Source organism: Ursus arctos, unplaced genomic scaffold (assembly GCF_023065955.2).
Source record: "Ursus arctos isolate Adak ecotype North America unplaced genomic scaffold, UrsArc2.0 scaffold_14, whole genome shotgun sequence".
In the NCBI taxonomy this organism is placed as follows: domain Eukaryota; kingdom Metazoa; phylum Chordata; class Mammalia; order Carnivora; family Ursidae; genus Ursus; species Ursus arctos.
In genome coordinates this window covers 55,249,003-55,267,929 of record NW_026622808.1, presented here as the reverse complement: position 1 = coordinate 55,267,929, position 18,927 = coordinate 55,249,003, and the positions used below count along the sequence as shown (strand labels likewise).

At 35.4% G+C, this 18,927-nt stretch overlaps 1 pseudogene; it reads right to left on the bottom strand.

Annotated features, from left to right (window-relative positions):
* LOC113256628 (cytochrome c oxidase subunit 6A1, mitochondrial-like) lies at positions 1-5,630 on the bottom strand (annotated as a pseudogene).
* Positions 5,631-18,927: the final 13,297 nt, after the last annotated feature.

Below are 18,927 nucleotides of genomic sequence, written 5' to 3'. Positions count from 1 at the left end.
TTATTCATCTTCATAGCCAGTGGGAAGTGGATTCATGTTGAGAGTTATAGAATAGAGTATGATTACCATCTCCACAGGGAAAGGGCTTGAAACTGATGTGGAGATGGGAGTAGTCAATGAACTCCAGCTTCTCCTACTCTCCATGGTGTGACTTCAGGAAGACGTTCAGCGTGCTCACTCCCATACCAGGGAGTGCTACGAAGTAGGTGAGGGCCTTCCACATGCCAGCAGAGCCCTCCTTGCATGTGGGCCACATGACATGGAGAGACCCAGCTATGCCCTGGACCAACCTAGTAGCCCAGAAACCCGGGACCCAGCTGCCACCACCTTTTTTGACCTGGACCTCACTCAGGTAGTTTTTTGGCAGCTCATAATAAAGCATTTAAGGACATGTCACCAAGCATGAGTTTTACATAACACTTATCTTGTCCATATATAGTGTTTCCTCCAGGCAGGCAAAATTTATCAGCTCATATTGTTTCCTATAGCTCAGTACATCCACACAAATATAAATATGAAACACACTTGCAAAATTTCTTATTTTGCATATAGAAGCCATCTTAAAAGTTTCTTAAAATTAAGCAGATTTTAATTTCTCAAATATGAGTAAAAGAGGGAGTTTAATGATGAAAATCTGAAATATTCCAGGGTCCCTAAAATATTCTGATATGGTTATCTGAAGAAGACATAAAGAAGTTAACAGGGGCACCTGGGTGGCTCAGTCGTTAAGCATCCGCCTTTGGCTCAGGGCATGATCCCAGAGTCCTAGGATTGAGCCCCACATCAGGCTCCTCCACTGGGAGCCTGCTTCTTCCTCTCCCACTCCCCCTGCTTATGTTCCCTCTCTCACTGGCTCCCTCTCTCTCTCTTTCTCTGATAAATAAATAAATAAATAAATAAATAAATAAATAAAATCTTTAAAAAAAAGAAGTTAACAAGCATAAGGATTTGTAATTCTTTCCAACGTAAAGTTGTAGACTTCTAGTAATGGTTTATTTCAGAATTAACCCTCCTGCAGGTAAAAACTATAAAGTATAGACAAAATATAAAACATAATACCTGAAAACACTGTGTAGTGACCCCAAACAAGCAGATACTGGAGAGGGTAGATACTTGGAGAAGGAAACAACACTGGATGAATTTCCTGGTTTACAAGTCGGAATTGAAGGGCAGGACCCCGTCTGTCCATGCTAAGTGGGCAAAATTGGGAAAGAAGAGTTGTAGACTTACAGTCTCGAAGAAACAAAGAACAGATTTTGCACAATCAGACCAACTAAAAAATAAGAGGGGGAATCCCACAGAGGGGAGAGCCAGGGAGAGGAAGCCCTGGATTCTCTGTTTTAATGATGCTTAATCTTCGGCTATCCTCTGAAATTTGTATTAATAGGACAGTCTCCAAACAGGTCTGCTGAGGTTCCAGAAGAACTGAATTGAGATGTCAACCATCCACTACAAAGGAGACTGTAGTTTGATCTTAGCTACATTTACTGCCTGCTAAGAAAAATAAAAATTGATATTATTTGGAGAACATAACAGAATCCAGAATCTCTACAATACCAAGAAACAATCCAAGATGGCTCAACATATGATAAAATATAAGTGATCCACACTCAAAGAGAAGCCAATGGAGATCAACCCAGAGTGGTCCATGCATTGGACATAATATATAATGAATTTAAAGCACAATTATAATTATGCTCATGGAAACAAAGCATTATCACACCAAATATAAAATTAGGAAACGGAAGCAGAGAAACAGAATCTTAAAAAAAAAAAAAAAAAAAAAAAAAAAAAAAGAACCCATTGGAAATTCTAGTTTTAAAAAAATACAAAATCAAAAATAATTTTTAAAATTTCAGTTTGCTTAATAGCAGTTTAGAGATGACAGAGAAAAAAGTCAGTGGATTTGAAGCTAGATCAATATAAATTTTTCCAACATGAGAAGAAAGAGAGAAGATTAGGGGCAGAAAAATGAATACAGCCTCAAAATATTTAATATCTGTGTAACTGCCATCTCAAGAGAAGAGAGGGATGGGACATAAAAATATATATTTGAAGACATAATGCCAGAAAATTTACCAAATGTGGTGAAAGCCAGAAACTTATAGATTCAAGGATCTCAGCAAACGTTCAGCAGGATAAATAAAATGTGAGCCGTACTTAGATGCATAATAATCAAGCTGTTAAAAACACAGATAAAAGAAAAGAAAACCTGGAAAGAAGACGGAGAGTAAAACAGCACATTACACAGACGTTGATAGCAAATTTAAAGTGCTGAAAGAAAAAAAGAAATCAACCTAGAATTCTAGATCCACCGAAAATATTCTTCAAGTATGAAGGCAAAATAAGCATAGTTCAGATAAAAGAAACTGAAGAGTGTTATTGCCATCAGAGCTGCACTAGAAGAAATGCTAAAACTAGTTCTTAAAGCTGAGGGGAAATGATACCAGATGAAACTCAGATCTTTATTTTTTATTTTTTAAAGATATTCTTTTTTTTTTTTTTAAGATTTTATTTATTTATTTGACAGAGACAGACAGCCAGAGAGAGAGGGAACACAAGCAGGGGGAGTGGGAGAGGAAGAAGCAGGCTCATAGCAGAGGAGACTGATGTGGGGCTCGCTCCCATAAGGCCGGGAACACGCCCTGAGCCGAAGGCAGACGCTTAACCGCTGTGCCACCCAGGAGCCCCGAAACTCAGATCTTTAGAAAGAAAGAAAGAGCACTGGAAATGGTAAATAGGTGAGTACATCTAGAAAATTATTTTTCTTTCGATTTACTCAAAGTATATAAGACTGTTTAAACCCAAAGGCCTAGCTCTTGCATCCATTAAAACTGACAATTCCCCTAATTCAATAGAAAATGAACATTACTACATGCACAAAAATGTCATCTCATATATGAAGATATGCTTTAATAATCTATATTCCCTGAGTAAAATACAGCATTTTTCATTATATCAGCTTCATCCACTGTTTTATTATTAGCACAACTACAGAAGCCTGCAGAGATTTTGCAAAAGGATCAGCCCAATTAGATAAAAATGAGAATCCTCTTTTCAGATCTAAATTTTGCATCATTATCTCTCTAGGAAGAGATCATTAAATTATGATTTAGTCACCGGGCTCTTTACTGATTAGAATGCAGAATAGTTAACCATTTGCATCTGAAAACAAAGTGGAATCAATATAGCTAGTCCACTTAAAAATAAAAGAACTTAAAATTTATCTAAATTTGAATGAATTGCTTAAGAGGAAGTACAAAACAACTCTCTGCCCAGCATAATATGGTTTTTCTATTATGCGTGCCCAGAGGAAAACTGTTTTTTGGTAGAAACAGCTAGGACTGATTAACTGATAAATATCTTACGCACAAGGTAATTAACAATAACTCTCGTACATCAAACATGTTTTCTTCGCTTTATCCAATGAAAAATACATTTGAGGACAGCTCATTTGTGATTCTCAAAATGGGACTAATGATTATATGAGTACCAGTACTATGAACCAAGAAAAGGTTTATCTTATAGTATTTCATCCAATATCATATCTGTTCTTTTATGCAACAGTTGAATATCATGAAACAGAGAAAGATGATATTTTTAATTTTTTATAATGACTTAATAACCAGAAATTGTAAAAGCAGAATGCACAATGCATTTTAGTGAGTTTTCAAGGCATTGACAAGTGTCAACAGTGCAGTTAAAAGAGAGAATAAGAAGGAATAAACAAAAGTGAGTTTGTTTTGTAGTCCTAAGCTTTTTTCTTTATGAAGTAAACATTTGGAGGATAGTATGCTTTTTAACATACACAAAAATACCACAAATCTAATGTACATACAGAAAACAATTTTCCATTAAATGCCACTCAAATAAAATGTAAATAAAGTTTTTATGAACTGATATTATCTGGCAGCCTTGCCTTTGTCTTGAATTCACACATCCACTCCAAAATTTAGATAAAGTGAAAATCTAAAATGCTCACCAAGATATTTAATGAAGCATAATAATGAGCTTTGAAAAACTTAAAATGCTCTAGAAACAAATTTCATATTGATAGTAAATTAATGTATTTACTAGGAATAAAATGCAAAGGTTTCCTGACTAATTCTTCCTCAACTAATTTAAATACCAAAATCTGGTGCCAGATTTTGAAGGTGATAGCTGGCAATTAACTTCTCTAAAAGTTTGTGAATTAAAGCAAGGCATATGTTCCACACTTGACGAATTACACACATCCATTATAAGATCTAGAAAAGAAAGGCATTCCCATGCCAACCTTCAAACCCTCAAGAAGAATTTATTCAAGCTATAACTCTACACCGATGACAGAGCAAACCAGCATAAAATGGGGACTTTACCAAAGGGATTGTTTATAGAAGGGTCAGAAGAGGTTTTCCCGTAAAATGCTGTAGAAGCCCAACTGTTTTGTTCTATTTTATACTTACCGTAATAAACTCCTATCCTTTAAGTTATAGAGTTTTCTCACCATCATGTGATCTAAGATGTAAGGTGAAGCGGCTCTTTGTTAGAATTATCTCAAAGAAGGAAAATGCAATACGTTCTCTGAAATAGTGACTGGTTTTGTTCATACCCTTGGCCTCCTTGGGAATTGGTAGTTAAATGGAATTCTACTTGTGGAGAGTATCACCAATTTTGTATTTACTACTGTCAGTAAGTGTAATCTTGTATATTTGTTGAAGATGGATGACTTTGTTTTTCCTCTTGATTCCCAAGAGATTGAACTTCAGTAAAAGGATACAGAAAGTGTTGTTAAATTGGGAAACTATGGTGCATATTAAAGTAAGAAAAGTGCAAAATGAAGTCAGAAAAATAACAAGACTAAAACATGAGCAAGCATTGCTTCCCTAAATAAACAGATGTAATGAGGAGAGAGAAAAGGAAAAAAAAAAAAAAATCGCATAATGCATACTAAAGAATGCTTCATCCAGAAAACAAATTCTTATACCTTTATTTCGCATTCCCTGAGAAATAAATAGCTCTGTCAATAAAAATATGGGGTATTCTGGGGTCAAAGTGGTAAACTTAAAAAGATCATTAAGAGTTTAAAAGGGAATTGGAAAATATACACACACATGCGATCGACAACCAGATGAATTTTGTGAACCTCAGAGTTTATAGCATTTCCTGGACCCTGCAAGTGAAGAATCAGGTGAAATTTTATTAATGATACCCCTGTTCACATAAATTATCTTGGGAGTAAGGGTTAGCCTGTAATGCCACCTGAATCATCATCCAATACACACATACGTATGTATAATACATACGGAGTCTGCATATGGTAGACACGAAACATGGTACCTCCCCTTGAACCAGTATAATTAATTTTCCAATATTTGGAATGAATGGAACTTTAGTGTGTTTTAAAATGTCCTCAGTGATGAAAGCAGTAAGGCTGGGAATAGCAAAGACCACCCTGAATACCATAAGGAAGCAATACTTCCTTTCAATAGCTAAAGTTGAAATGATTCAATGCCTTCATAAGAGCCTAATCCTTACCAGAGTGGAATCCAGTGGAGATTTTCAGTATGGGCCATAACAGGGATTCCTTTCATCTCAAATGTAGTTCTGATAACAGTACTGCTTGAAGAAAATGAATAGAAGGGGACCATCCTGCCCTGAGGAAAGCACAGGCAGGATCCTCACCACTCTGCCAGGCCAATGCCAAGCTTTCAAAGACAAAGGGATCTTTCCTATTACCGGCACATATAACTCATATCGGTAAAATGCAACTCCTAAAGCTGATCTGTTGTCCCTCATGCATCAATGCAGTTACAGTCCAATTCTTGCAAATAGCCATTTCATTAAGGCCCAGTGTAAATATGGACTTGGCTTAGTAGCTAGCCAAATATTTATTCTGAGAGGTAAACAATTTTAAATAGCTCCTTGGCCTTTATAAATATAGTATTTGATCGAAACAGCAAAACCACCAAAGTAGAGCCAAATAAGATATTTTCATTTAAATGATTTATTCTCACAGTGGAAAACACAGTAGTGATGTTCATATATAAGCAGAATCCAGTAGAATAATCAAGTTCTTAATCATCATGAAGACTGTATCTCAGAATCTTAATCAGTTGATTTTGTACTTTAATTTTATAGTAGTGGAGATGACTTGGCTGATATCTATAGTGTTGTTGTCTTGTGACAAAGCAGCACATGCATTTTAAATTAGCCTTGATTTAATGGTACAGAATGTCGTCATGGAATAAAGGGACAACATGAATATACCTCCATAAAATGAAATTCCAATATCATTTGCTTTGATCAGGAAAGTTATATTTCAATAAATAATCAAGTATTTGCTGAATACTTATTATATATAAAAAATAAGAACCCTGAAATAAGACATAGTTCATTCTTATTCCAGTTGGGACAATTCAATATATAAATGGGAAAAATCATATAATTGGCCTTAATAGAGGTCAGGTTAGACATGGATACAGGAATAAGGGGATCATTATAACATTTCAAGTTGTTTTAAAATACTGATTCAGAAAAATAAAATAAAACACTGATTCCATCATATTACTTACTTCTTTTTTCAAAAAGCTAAAATGTCCCACATTGTGAACAGTAGGAATTCCACGAGTCTTAGCTTATTATTAGAGGCCATTACCTACCATATTCAGTCTTACCAGCAACACTCACAAACATGAGGCTTGTGTTTGCATTGGGGTATTCAATAGGCTGGCTCTGGAAAAGCCCAGTTTCCCTGAATCATTATAACTCTAGATGACTCAGTCCAATTTCCCTGAATCACTATAACTCTAGATGACTCATCTTGGCTCCTAACATGTGAAGCCTTGTTGCAGCAATTTTCCTTTCAGTTTTTATTAATAACAATAGTGACAATATTAAAGGCTAGCATTTATTAAAGGTTTATTATATGTTGTGCACAATATTAAGGCTTACATGTACCACCAGTTAATTTATACTCACAAAGCATCTATCAAGTATGAACTATTATCATCCACATTTTACACACGAGAAAATGAGTCATAGAGACATTGAGTAAATTGTGTAAGGTTACAGGAAGTGATGGAGTCACGATTTTAACAAAAGACAGTTTGATTCCTTATTGTCCTAATGTCCCCCAAGAAAGCATACATTCTAAAAAGCTAGGAGGGGACTGGTATTTTGTGTATGCCTCAGAGCAAAGACCAAAAACTACTTGTTGCCATAGTCGGGCCTTCATGATTGTTGAATAAATACATGGATAGACAAATGGAAGAAGAAAAGGAGAGACACTGAGGGCACAAATGATTTCAGGGATAAGATCTGAGATTTTTCTAAAGGAGATGGGGAAGAGAGGATACTTTGAGAGAAGGGCAGGATTTGAGAACTGAGTAAATATGAGAGAAGAAGCAGGAGAGTAGAAAATGAGTTAAAGGGGCGCCTGGGTGGCACAGCGGTTAAGCGTCTGCCTTCGGCTCAGGGCGTGATCCCGGAGTTATGGGATCGAGCCCCACATCAGGCTCCTCCGCTATGAGCCTGCTTCTTCCTCTCCCACTCCCCCTGCTTGTGTTCCCTCTCTCGCTGGCTGTCTCTATCTCTGTCGAATAAATAAATAAAATCTTTAAAAAAAAAAAAAAGAAAATGAGTTAAAATGTGAAGCCTGGGAAGCTGAAGAAATGGCAGCAAGTAAGAAACATGAGTCAAGTTCCAGACCATGTCATGGGTTTGGACATGCTGCGATACAGCTGAGATATGGCTCATGAAAATACCAGATATTCACAAAGTTGCAAATGTGGGATTTTAAAGCACTAAAATGAAGGATTTGTTTTATGTTTTTCTGGGGGTTGTGGAGAGTAGCCACTATGAAAGGATCTTCAAGGGTATGAATGTGGGGACATTTTAGGAGTCAGAAGAGGAAAACTATCAAATTATATGAAGAGTAAAGTATCAAAAAGTAACAGATAAACAGAAAAGTACAATGCCACGAGTATTATAGCAGAAAGGTATATGAGGGAAATTATGTTTAACAATATCAAATAAATAAAAGGCTTTAGGAACCCCTCCCCACCTCCAAAAAAAGGTAATTGTTGGCTTTGGTGACATTTTGGGAGAATTATGGTTTTAGAAATCATATTGCATTATGGATGGGATTATTGAAGGAAATTAAAATATTAATCAACTATTTTCAAGTTCTTACCAGGTACCAAACAGTGAATTTCATAATCTACACAGATTAATTCATTGAATCCACATGGAAAACAAAAACAAAAACCCTCAGTTTGATACTGTGATTATTCTAACTTTAAGAATGAAGAAACTGGGCCTCTAGGAGACAAAGTGAAATGCTGAGGCATATGGCTAGAGAGTGAAAGATTAGGGACTGGAACTTGCATCTGATTCACACATGCTTCAGTATATGCTTTGGCAGATCAGAATAATGTACTGGAAGAGACAGCAATACCCCCACATGGCATTTGCAATATGAAGGAGATAGGCCAATAGAGATGGACAAAGTGGAGATGAAAACAAGGGTGAATATGAAATTCTTTGGGATTGAAGAAATAGTGAAATCAAGAATGAATAGCCCTTCCTCTAAGACAAATCAAAGAAAGAGAAATTAAATATAGCATCTTCTAGCTATAGTCCATCACTGTCTTGGGCCTGTCACTTTCTCTTTACATTCATAACCAATTCAAGTAGTTACCTTTGATATGGAGGCCATTTTTCACAGAGTATCTTTGTTCTTATTACTGTACAGGTGATATTCCATGAGCTTTGCCCAGGTAAATTAAACCACAGCAAAACCCATTTTGATGTTACTGCTGGGCATCAGCTAGTCTCACTGCTATACAATTAGCTGAGCTTACTGAAATTCTTGCAAATGACAGATTACCTAATCTGCTATATGAAGAGTTTACAAACCATGGCCTGCAGGCCAAATCTGGTCTGCTACTTGTTTTATTAATAAAGTTTTATTGGAACATAGTCATGTACATTCATTTATATGTTTTCTATGCCTGCTTTAGTGCTACAGTGACAGATTTGAGTAGTTTCAACAGAAACTATATGGTACTCAGGGCCCGAAATATTTGCTATCTGACTTCATACAGAAGAAGTTTCTCAACTTCTGTCCTGGAGTTTTGAGGTTGCCAGCAAATATTTATATTGTTAAGAGTAAATCCCCAAGTCCAGATGGTCTTCTGAATTACCCTGACAGAAATGTATCCTATATCAAATTAGCTACTCTTTCCCTCTCCCCATTATACATAACTCTGCAAACTAAAAGTTTGGTAGGCCATGAGATAGAGACTACTGGAAGGAAATGAGAAACCGTCAGTGTGATAAGAGGGAATGGGCTATACTCTCTGGATTTACTCTTAGAGAAAAGAAATACAACCTGGAACATTTATAGTGATTTTACGTGAACAAGGAATAGATTTTTATTCTGTAAAGCTATTGGGAGAAGAAAGTTTTGTTTTAGTAGCTAGCATTAATTACTCTAATTCTGTCTATAAGATAAGCATTCTCCCCCCCCCCAAAATGGTAGCTTTATATTTTTAACCTTTATAATATAACAATCAAATTGTAACAAGATAGTCATTAAATATCTTAATATGTAAAGCATGAGTCAGGTCGAGATGTCTCTGCTTATAGTAATTGTCTACGTCGATCTAAATATGCTCTACTTCTATTTTCTCTATTTCTGTGAGTGACACTGTATTAATTTGCTCAGGCTGCCATAGCAAAACACCACAGACTGGGTGGCTTAAACAACAGAAATTTGTTGTCTCACAGTACTAGAGGCTGGAAGTCCTAAATCAATGTGTTGAGAGCTTGGTTTCAGCCCATAACAGGCACCAGGAATCATCCAGTCTTTGACCCTTGATACTTCCCTTTGCATTGTCTCACATATTTGCCAAGTCTGATTACATTTATTCCAGAATTATCTTTCATTTCTGTCCCTTCATTCCCACTTCTACTGCCACCTAGTCCATGACCTCATTCTTTGAGTCTGGACTTTGGTAAATGTTTTCTAAATGGTCCTCTTGTATCTACTTCTCTTCATCTCCAATCCACCCCACCAACTTTTGAAAATCAACAGTCTTTCAACTATCCTATAAAATAAAGGTCATACCTTTATGCCTACCATTCAAGAGCCTAGGAGATTGTGTTTTAAACTCATGTTTCTAGTCTTCTAATCCTAATACTTGCTTTCATTCAAATTTGACCACATTTAGTCCCCCAGATCACATCTGGTTTTCCTAACACTCGCTCAGCATTTAATTTCTCCACTCACTGCTTCTGGAACACCTGTGCTGTCATATTGATTAATCTTCAGTCAGTGTACATTTTAACTCTCTACTAGAATGCTTCTGATCTCCCAAGGTGTTCCATAGAAATTGCCCTCTGAACTTCTACAGCAACTTGCGTTTCATTTATACTAGTTGTGTTTTATTTTGTCTTGTCATGACTGTTTTTTGTTTTTGTACTTATTTATTTATTTATTTTTAACATATAATGTATTATTTGTTTCAGGGGTTCAGGTCTGTGATTCATCAGTCTTACACAATACACAGTGTAAGACACCACAACAGATATCCTCCCCAATGTCCATCACCCAGCCACTCCATCCCTTGTCACGATTGTAATAATTATTATGTTAGGTACTGTGCTAAATGTGTGATATGTGTTACTGCATTTAATCTTCAGATTCATCCTTAATGTTTAAAAATACTTATCTCATTTTATAGATGCAAAAAAAAAAAATCTTACAGAGTTGCATATCTTCCTCAAAGTCAACAGCTAAAAAAGTGGATAGCACACACTTAAATCTGAGTCTGTCTGCTGATTCTAGGGATTTTAAACATACGGTATATAACCTCTACATATTTGTATAGAAATTTGTCTCTCTGTGAACATCTCACTTATGGGAATGCCTAGGTGGCTCAGTCAGTTAAGGGTCTGCCTTTGGCTCAGGTCATGATCCCAGGGTCCTGGGAGCAAGTCCCCCATTGGGCTCCCTGCTCAGCGGGGAGTCTGCTTCTCCCTCTGCCTGGATCTTCCCCTGCTTGTGCTCTCTCTCTCTCTGGCAAATAAGTAAATAAAATCTTAAAAAACAAAACAAACAAACAAACCAAAAAAACAGAACAAAACAAAACCCATGTCACTTATGGACTTCATGGATGTAGTCAAAGCCATTTCACGAAACAGAAGCACATCGATTCTGCCAGCTACCAGCAGATAGTATGTGATGCAGTTTCACCTTGGTGTCTGCATGTTGTCAGCGTCCAGCTCATCTTGAATTGATGACAGAATCATGTTTCAGTCCCCTTTGTAACACATACAGTGTCTACTCCCTGGTGTGTGTTGCATATGTGTATACTACACAAAATGATGCACAAATCAAATGGAGAAATGGTGACTATTACCAACTTATCTAAGAAGACTATCATGCTCACATATTAAGGTGAATGGTCATTTACTGGAAAAAGAAAGGAAAAATAATCCAAAATTAAAGTTTGTGTTATATTTTCACTCTAAATATGTGTCTGTGTATATATATATATATATTTAATATGCAAAATATGATATATTTACATATATTTATATATCATATATTATATATTATATCATATTATATATCATATATTATATACATATTTCACTCTTTATCATTTTTCTCCTCTTGCATAGGATATCAGACATATACGACTATCAAAATATGTTTTGCTTCTTTTTTTACAGAGTGAACAGATTAAATAAAGTACTATAGTCACCAATTATACAAATTACCTATTCATGTTTGTTTGACTATATATGTATTTATATATAGTACATACATAAATGTATTTTTACATGTACACACATATAAATTCATATATATAAAATAAGAAACTATATATATATGATTATAATATATATGATTAGGAATTTGAAGTTATCTAAACTAAGTATCTGAAGCATTATACGTTTATTTATTCATTTAAAAACACCTGGCCATTCATTTTAATGCCATGATTTAAACCATATCTACACCAAGTAAAGTGAATAACAGAGATAGTCATCTAAATAATTCATACCAAATTGTAGCACACAATATTCAAACAGTTTTCCTTTCTAAATGATCCTGTTAATTGTACTCTGAATTTCACTTTACTTGTGTAGAAATAGCATTATTTCTAAATCAATATTACTATTAAGTCTGGATCATTAATTAGTAATATATTTTCTGAGTTCAGTAGGAAATTACACAGTGGGGTGGTGACCATGTGCTTAAGGGGTTAGCTCTGTTGAAAGACTAATTTTATGATCAATGCAGTAACAAAAAAAAATCCAAATGGTTATCCAAATTGATTTCGTTGAAGCAACAAAATTAGATCTGCATAAATACAGTTGAATCTCACTTTTTCCATGGTGTTCTTAGCAAATTAACAAGAACTAAAGACTCCATCCATGAAACTTCTTTTCCTCAGGTGTATTCTGGACAGTCTATAGAAGGAAAATTAGTCTCTAGGCCCAAAGAGAAAATCCTTACATTTCCAATGAACTGTCTTAGTTTGATAAAAATGCATGTGGGCAAAGATGTATGGGGCTGTTGTGGTAAGTTCTTCAAAATGAAGAAATGCTTACAATGCATTTAGAAAACATGTTGGCGAAAGGCAAATGAGACCTAAATTTAGCTCGAATGGTGGCGAAGTGGATAAAGAGTGATTATAGCTGTTTGTTTTGATGAGGTTAGTAGCTTGGATCATGACCTCTCCAGAAAAATAAGACAGAGTGTTCTAATGGATTTTCCTTAATCTAATGTAGAAATGACATTGAATGATGGTTCTTAATTAGCATCCTCCTCTTCACCTGCATTTGGCGTGACACCCCCCCACATTTGCCTTCATAGTCTGAGTAATGCAAAAGGCAAGCTCCTTTGCTGCATTGAGGACACGAGAATGACAAATTTAAATTGGTTCTGTGCACATGAAGAAAGAGATGTTGCTTCCAATTTTCCATGTGTAACTCAAATTTGTATTAAAAGGTCATAACAATGCTAGACAATGGACACAACATAACGCATCTAATTCCTTTACAAAATTAAATTATTTACTCTTGAATCTATTACTCATTAGAAATATAACATTAAAAAACATACAGCAGAAAAATCATGGTGGTGAATGTTGATCATTTTCAAAGGCAGTAACAACCCCCAAGAGTCTATGCATATTAGTTCATCTTATGCTTAATGATGTAAGGAAAGGTGCAGATTTATTTTCTCCTTATTGCTTAAAGAAACAGCCTGTTGTTCAACATTCCCCTTATGAAACAAGAAAAAAATAAAAGATACAAGATAGAAAATAAAATTTTGAAAATCCTTTCTCAATTAACCTAGTGTCTCCTTTTGACCTTTGGTTAACATAGTCTCTTACTCCAAAGCATTTAAGTTACTTCCAAGATTTTTCTAGAGGAAATCTACTAAAAACCTCAAAAATATACAGATTGTTTGGTGGTGGTAGTTGAAGAGGGGGTGGTGAGGTGAGGGGGCTTACTGCTCTGACCCATGTTTTAAGATAACCTCATATCAGAATTAAATTCGACATTCAGAATCCATTCCAATTCCTTATCTTTAAAACCACCTAGAGCTGGCAATTCGGAAAAGCTGGATGGATAAATGGAAAACCAGATTCTGATTTCCTCAGGAGAATCAGCTTATAAACCCCTGCTGGATCATGGAAATTAAGCATTTCCCCAAACCAACCTTTTCTTTTGCCCTAGGATAACCTGATCAAATTTCTTGGCTTCATTTTCTCTATTGGGCTAGCAGTAATGTGAAACTGCAGAAGCCTTGTCAGATCTAAAGCCAATTTCAAAGGAAAGCCAGTTCCTTGGGGGAAAGGTGGCCAGGCAAAGGCAAGATTGTGCTAATAGTTAAATCCCATCTTCAAATGCCACCAACTGTCTTAAGAGAAAATGATATAGTGCGAGAGAAAAAGAAAGAGAAGCAACCCGAGGAAAAAAGCAGAAATGAATAAGAACAGCATAAAAAGGATACAGGGAGGAATCAGTGGAAGAAAGCGATGAAAAACAAAAGCTCCTACATGCCTACATGTTTTGGGAAATATACTAGCCTGGCCTCCACAAGCTAAATGCAGACCAGTTTTTCACAAATAATTGGGAATGTTTTTCATGCTGATTTGTGAATATGTGAAAGAATTAATTCAAGGTGATATTTCATACCACCTTTCAAATGATTCTAGTCACATGCATATATATATATATATATATATATATATATATATATATATATATGTATGTGTGTGTGTATATATATATATGCATACACACATATCTACATATACATATAAACTAAGACTCACTAAGAAAAAGCAGCTCTTTATCTACTTCATATGTCAATTTATAATACTAACTTTAAAAATACATATATTTTATTTATTTATATATCAGAGAGAGAGAGCACAAGCAGGGGGGGTGGCAGGCAGAGGGAGGACAGGCAGAGGGAGGGGCAGGCAGAGGGAGGGCCGGCAGAGGGAGAGGCCCGCTCCTTGCTGAGCAAGGACCCCCATGCGGGACTCAATCCCAGCACACTGGGATCATGACCTGAGCCAAAGACAGATGCTTAACCAACTGAGCCACCCAGGCATCTCTATAGTACTAACTTTTAAATCGTTTGTAATTTTGGAGGAAAATTAGCTGATATGTTTTGAGAAGTATTAGCTTTTTTACAGTACCAGCTATTACAGATGACAATGTAGCAGATTATTATTGTAGCAGATTACAGACTACGGCTAAGTATTATATAGAGAAATGCCTGGCAGAGAAATTTTTGGCATTACATGAGTATGTATGGGTAAACTATTATTGAGAAAAGGTACAGAATAGAAATATTCTTATTTAAAGATCTTTATCTGGTAAAATTAGCTTTGAATTAAAGTTCCGTAAGGTATATGAACGCTAATAAAAAATATGGGTATTGTTAACATGGAAATTACCTAATGGTAAATCATCTGTTTTTACCTTGAGTGGCCATAAATCCAAATAAATGCAAATTAAAATACAGCAACATTCATATAGAAGTTATTAAGAAAATTGTTGACTTAAGAAACTTCTGAAAATAGCTTACTTGAGCTTAATTAATTATGAAATTTCCAAGTAACCAATGGAAAAATGAAGGTTTATTTTCAGTTGTTTAATGACCCAAGTTATGCAATATGCAGAAGACACACATCACCATTTTATGTTCCAAGACCACTTACTTCCTCATGCTTAGAATAGGACTAGGGATATTAAGGCTTATAATTCTTTTTTTTTTTTTTTTTTTTTTTTAAGTAGGCTCCATGCCCACCGTGGGGCTCGAACTCACAATCCCACGACCCTGAGATCAAGTCAACTGAGCCAGCCAGGCGCCCAAGATTTGAAATTCTTTATCTCTCTAAGTCCCATATGTTTTTGTTTTGTTTTTGTTTGTTTTGTTTTTTTAAGGAGCTTGTTTTTCTTTGTTTACACTGAATGAGAACATCCAGAAAATCAAGTCATGATGATAGTAACTGCAGATCCTCATTGGTCATTCTGGGTCTCTTAATTAGGCGGAACAATGGTAATGATCCTAAATTTTCATCTATTTCAGCATCATTTCCATTCTTAATTCATTATGCCTATGCTGATAGAGTCAAGTATTTAACTGAAGAGATTATCTGGATAACGCAGGCAGAAGATATCTTGCATATGTGCTTGTGTGTGTATGTGTGTGTGTGAGAGAGAGAGGGAGGGAGAGAGAGAGAGAGAGAGAGAGAGAGAGAGATCCAGTCTTGAATATCAAGTTTGTCTTTCAAATTAATCAAATTTGCCAGAAAATTGTTCATTTGATGGTTATGTGGTTTAGTGGAAAAATCATTTAATATCCTTTTGATGACAATGAGAAAACACAAAAGCTCACATTAGTTTTTTCAAAGGAAATTTATTGGCTCATTTATTTTGGAATTCCAGTAGAGTATCCTGGCATTCAGGCATGGTCAGATCTATGAACTCAAGCTTCGGCCACTATCTCTTTCTTCATCCCTAAGAATTTATTTTGCTTGGCTTTACTTTTTTGTTCAGACATTCCCTATGTGATGAGCAAGATGGTCTCTGAAACCACAGAGGCATAACCTACCATTTTAACAATCCTGGATAAAGGTGATGTCGATAGTAATAACAACAGTAATAACAGCTAGTATTCAGCTATATTTACTGAAAACTTACTTTATGCCAAGACATTTTTAAGTTGTTTAATATTCATTCTTAATCAAAAATGTTATGAAGGGGTGTATTCTTCTTCTTCATATCAGATGAGGGAAGAAAAATATTTTTTGCTAAGTCCATTAGAAAATTTGGGAAATCTCTAATTGACCTGGTTTTCCTACATTCCTGACACAATTTGAATCTAAGGCAGATTTTATAAAACAGGCCCAGCCCAGTTCAAATTCTACCCTCATGACCAGGGAAAATGTGCCATGTTCTTGAAAGAGGAAAATGTACTAAAACTATCAATCCTTGACAGGTTAGCAATTGAATCGCGTCATGATCCACATCTAAATTTCAATGGCTAAACTTGAACTCAATAAATCATTGACTGTCATAACTAAGACATTGTAAGTAAGGCATAAAAAATTTAGAATATAATTTGTACTCTAGATTTAAGGAATTAAATAGGGGATTAATAAGTAAAACATGCAGAATTATAAGAAAATGGGTAGAAACAAAGGACAAATGAAGAGTAACAAGGTTGAGATAGCATGCAATAGAAAAAAAAAAAAAAACAATAACAATAAAACAAGTATAGTAGCCAATTGTATTGAGAACCTATTATATGCAGCACACAATTAACCAACCTGGCACTTACATTTCACACACTATCCAGAAGAAGTAACTGAGGCTGAGTTAAAATATGTAACTCATATAAGGTAACATAGCTACAAAATTACTGAGCCTGGATTCAATTCAGGACATCAGACTCTATGATGCTCTCTCTCTGATGGCTCTAATTCCTGAATAACATAGGACATGGATAGAATTTACTTAATTTAATTTAGAAAAAAAAATACACTCTGAACTATCAAGATTCTTTATATCATATATTTAAATAATTTTTAATATTGTCCTGCAAATTTGTAATTTGTAATTCCAATTCCAGAAAATGTATGGACATAGTCTACCTTACATTCAAAATATAAGCCCAAAATAGCATTAGTTATAAATAAAAGTAATGAACACATAATAAAATCCTGGTGATACTGCTGCAGTCCAGTGTGAAATACAACCCTGGAAAGTACCATCGTATATCAAAATAAAAATACATTTTCCTAAGTTGGTAGGACTGATATGTTTATATTATTTCATAGCTACTGTTTAAGGACCAAAAGGTCTACTTTCAGATTGTGGCACACCTCCTCTAGTGTCAGATAAAATGTTAAGAACCATCCTTTGAATTTTCAAAAAAGCTATCTATAAGTTTATCACCGCAGAGTCCATTTGGTATCAGTTAGTCCTTTTTCTTTGTGAGGTTGGAGCTGGGAACAATTCAAGGTCATGTCACTTGGCAAGTAAGAACTTGGAAATGGAGTACCCCATGCCGTGAACTTCAAGGATAAGTTGTAGTTCAGATTCAAAGCCTGAATTGTCTGCTATGTTAGCACACTATCCGACTATACTTTATAACACTTGAGGATTTTATAAGTTTAAAATATTATACCTTTAAATTTTACTTTCAGGTGAAGTGAAACTGTCTCTGTCTTTGTATAGGAAGAAGTCAATAGTGACTTTATTTTTTTTTTTTATTATATCTTTTTTGTTTTTTACTATTATTATTTTTTTTTAGGTAGGCTCCATGCCCAGTGTGGAGCACAACCTGGGGCTTGAACTCATGACCCTGAGATCAAGACCTGAATTGAGATCAAGAGTCGGATGCTTAACCAACTGAGCCACCCAGGTGCCCCAATAATGACTTTAATATTACCAATATTTTATTTTATGATTTTATTTTTTTAGATTTTGACATTGTAATTTCTTTTGAATATGTCACTTTTTGCAAGCTAGGAAACAGAATCAAACTAAGGCAGTCTAGTCTTCTAGGGACCCAGGCCAAGTCTTATGATCTTTAGCAGCATGACATCATGACACAAGGTGTTAAGAATGGGCTTATACTCTCTAAATACTAACCATTTATCTACATTTTTCCCCCTTAGGAAACATCCAAAAGTCCAGCCTTTAAAGGCATGATATACAGAGCATCTTGATCTACAAAGAACAAAATGACCTAAATTACATGCTGGTCAATTTACTGGTGGACCGAATCAAAGCTGACCAATGACTGGTGAAGAGAGGAAGTGTTTACCTTTTGGAAACTTGCTCTGAGGTTTAAAAAAAAAAAGCCCTGGCTGCTGTTAATAAGAAAGCAAGTGAAAAATATTACAGATGCACCCACACTGATACTTGATTTTGCCAAGGTTTTCCACTAGAATACAAAGTTAGAGATGAGTGGAGGGGTAAGATACTTAGATGTTTTCAAAATACATTACCAGTAATATGAAACTTAGCATACTGAATTCTTCCATTTGCCACCAGAACAAACTGACAATGAGAACTACTTAAAAGAAATGCTCAACTATAAAAAGGGTGGTAGCATTAACATTTTCCACTACCAAATAACCTCTGGCTTTCCCGTGCCATTAACACTACTACTCTTGCAAGATACATATGCATGTGGAAAAACTTGTCAGCTTTTGCCAGGGCTAGGAGATGAAAAATAGAGCATGTCCTGATTAGTTAATTTGTGGCTGTAAGCTCAGTTGACATCTTGGGGATGGACCATAAAATCTGGCCATTCTTTTGTTTCACATCTGCAAACTACAGAATTCCTTAGCCCAGTCCCATCTATGACTCATCTCCTCAGGGTTGAGGTGAGGG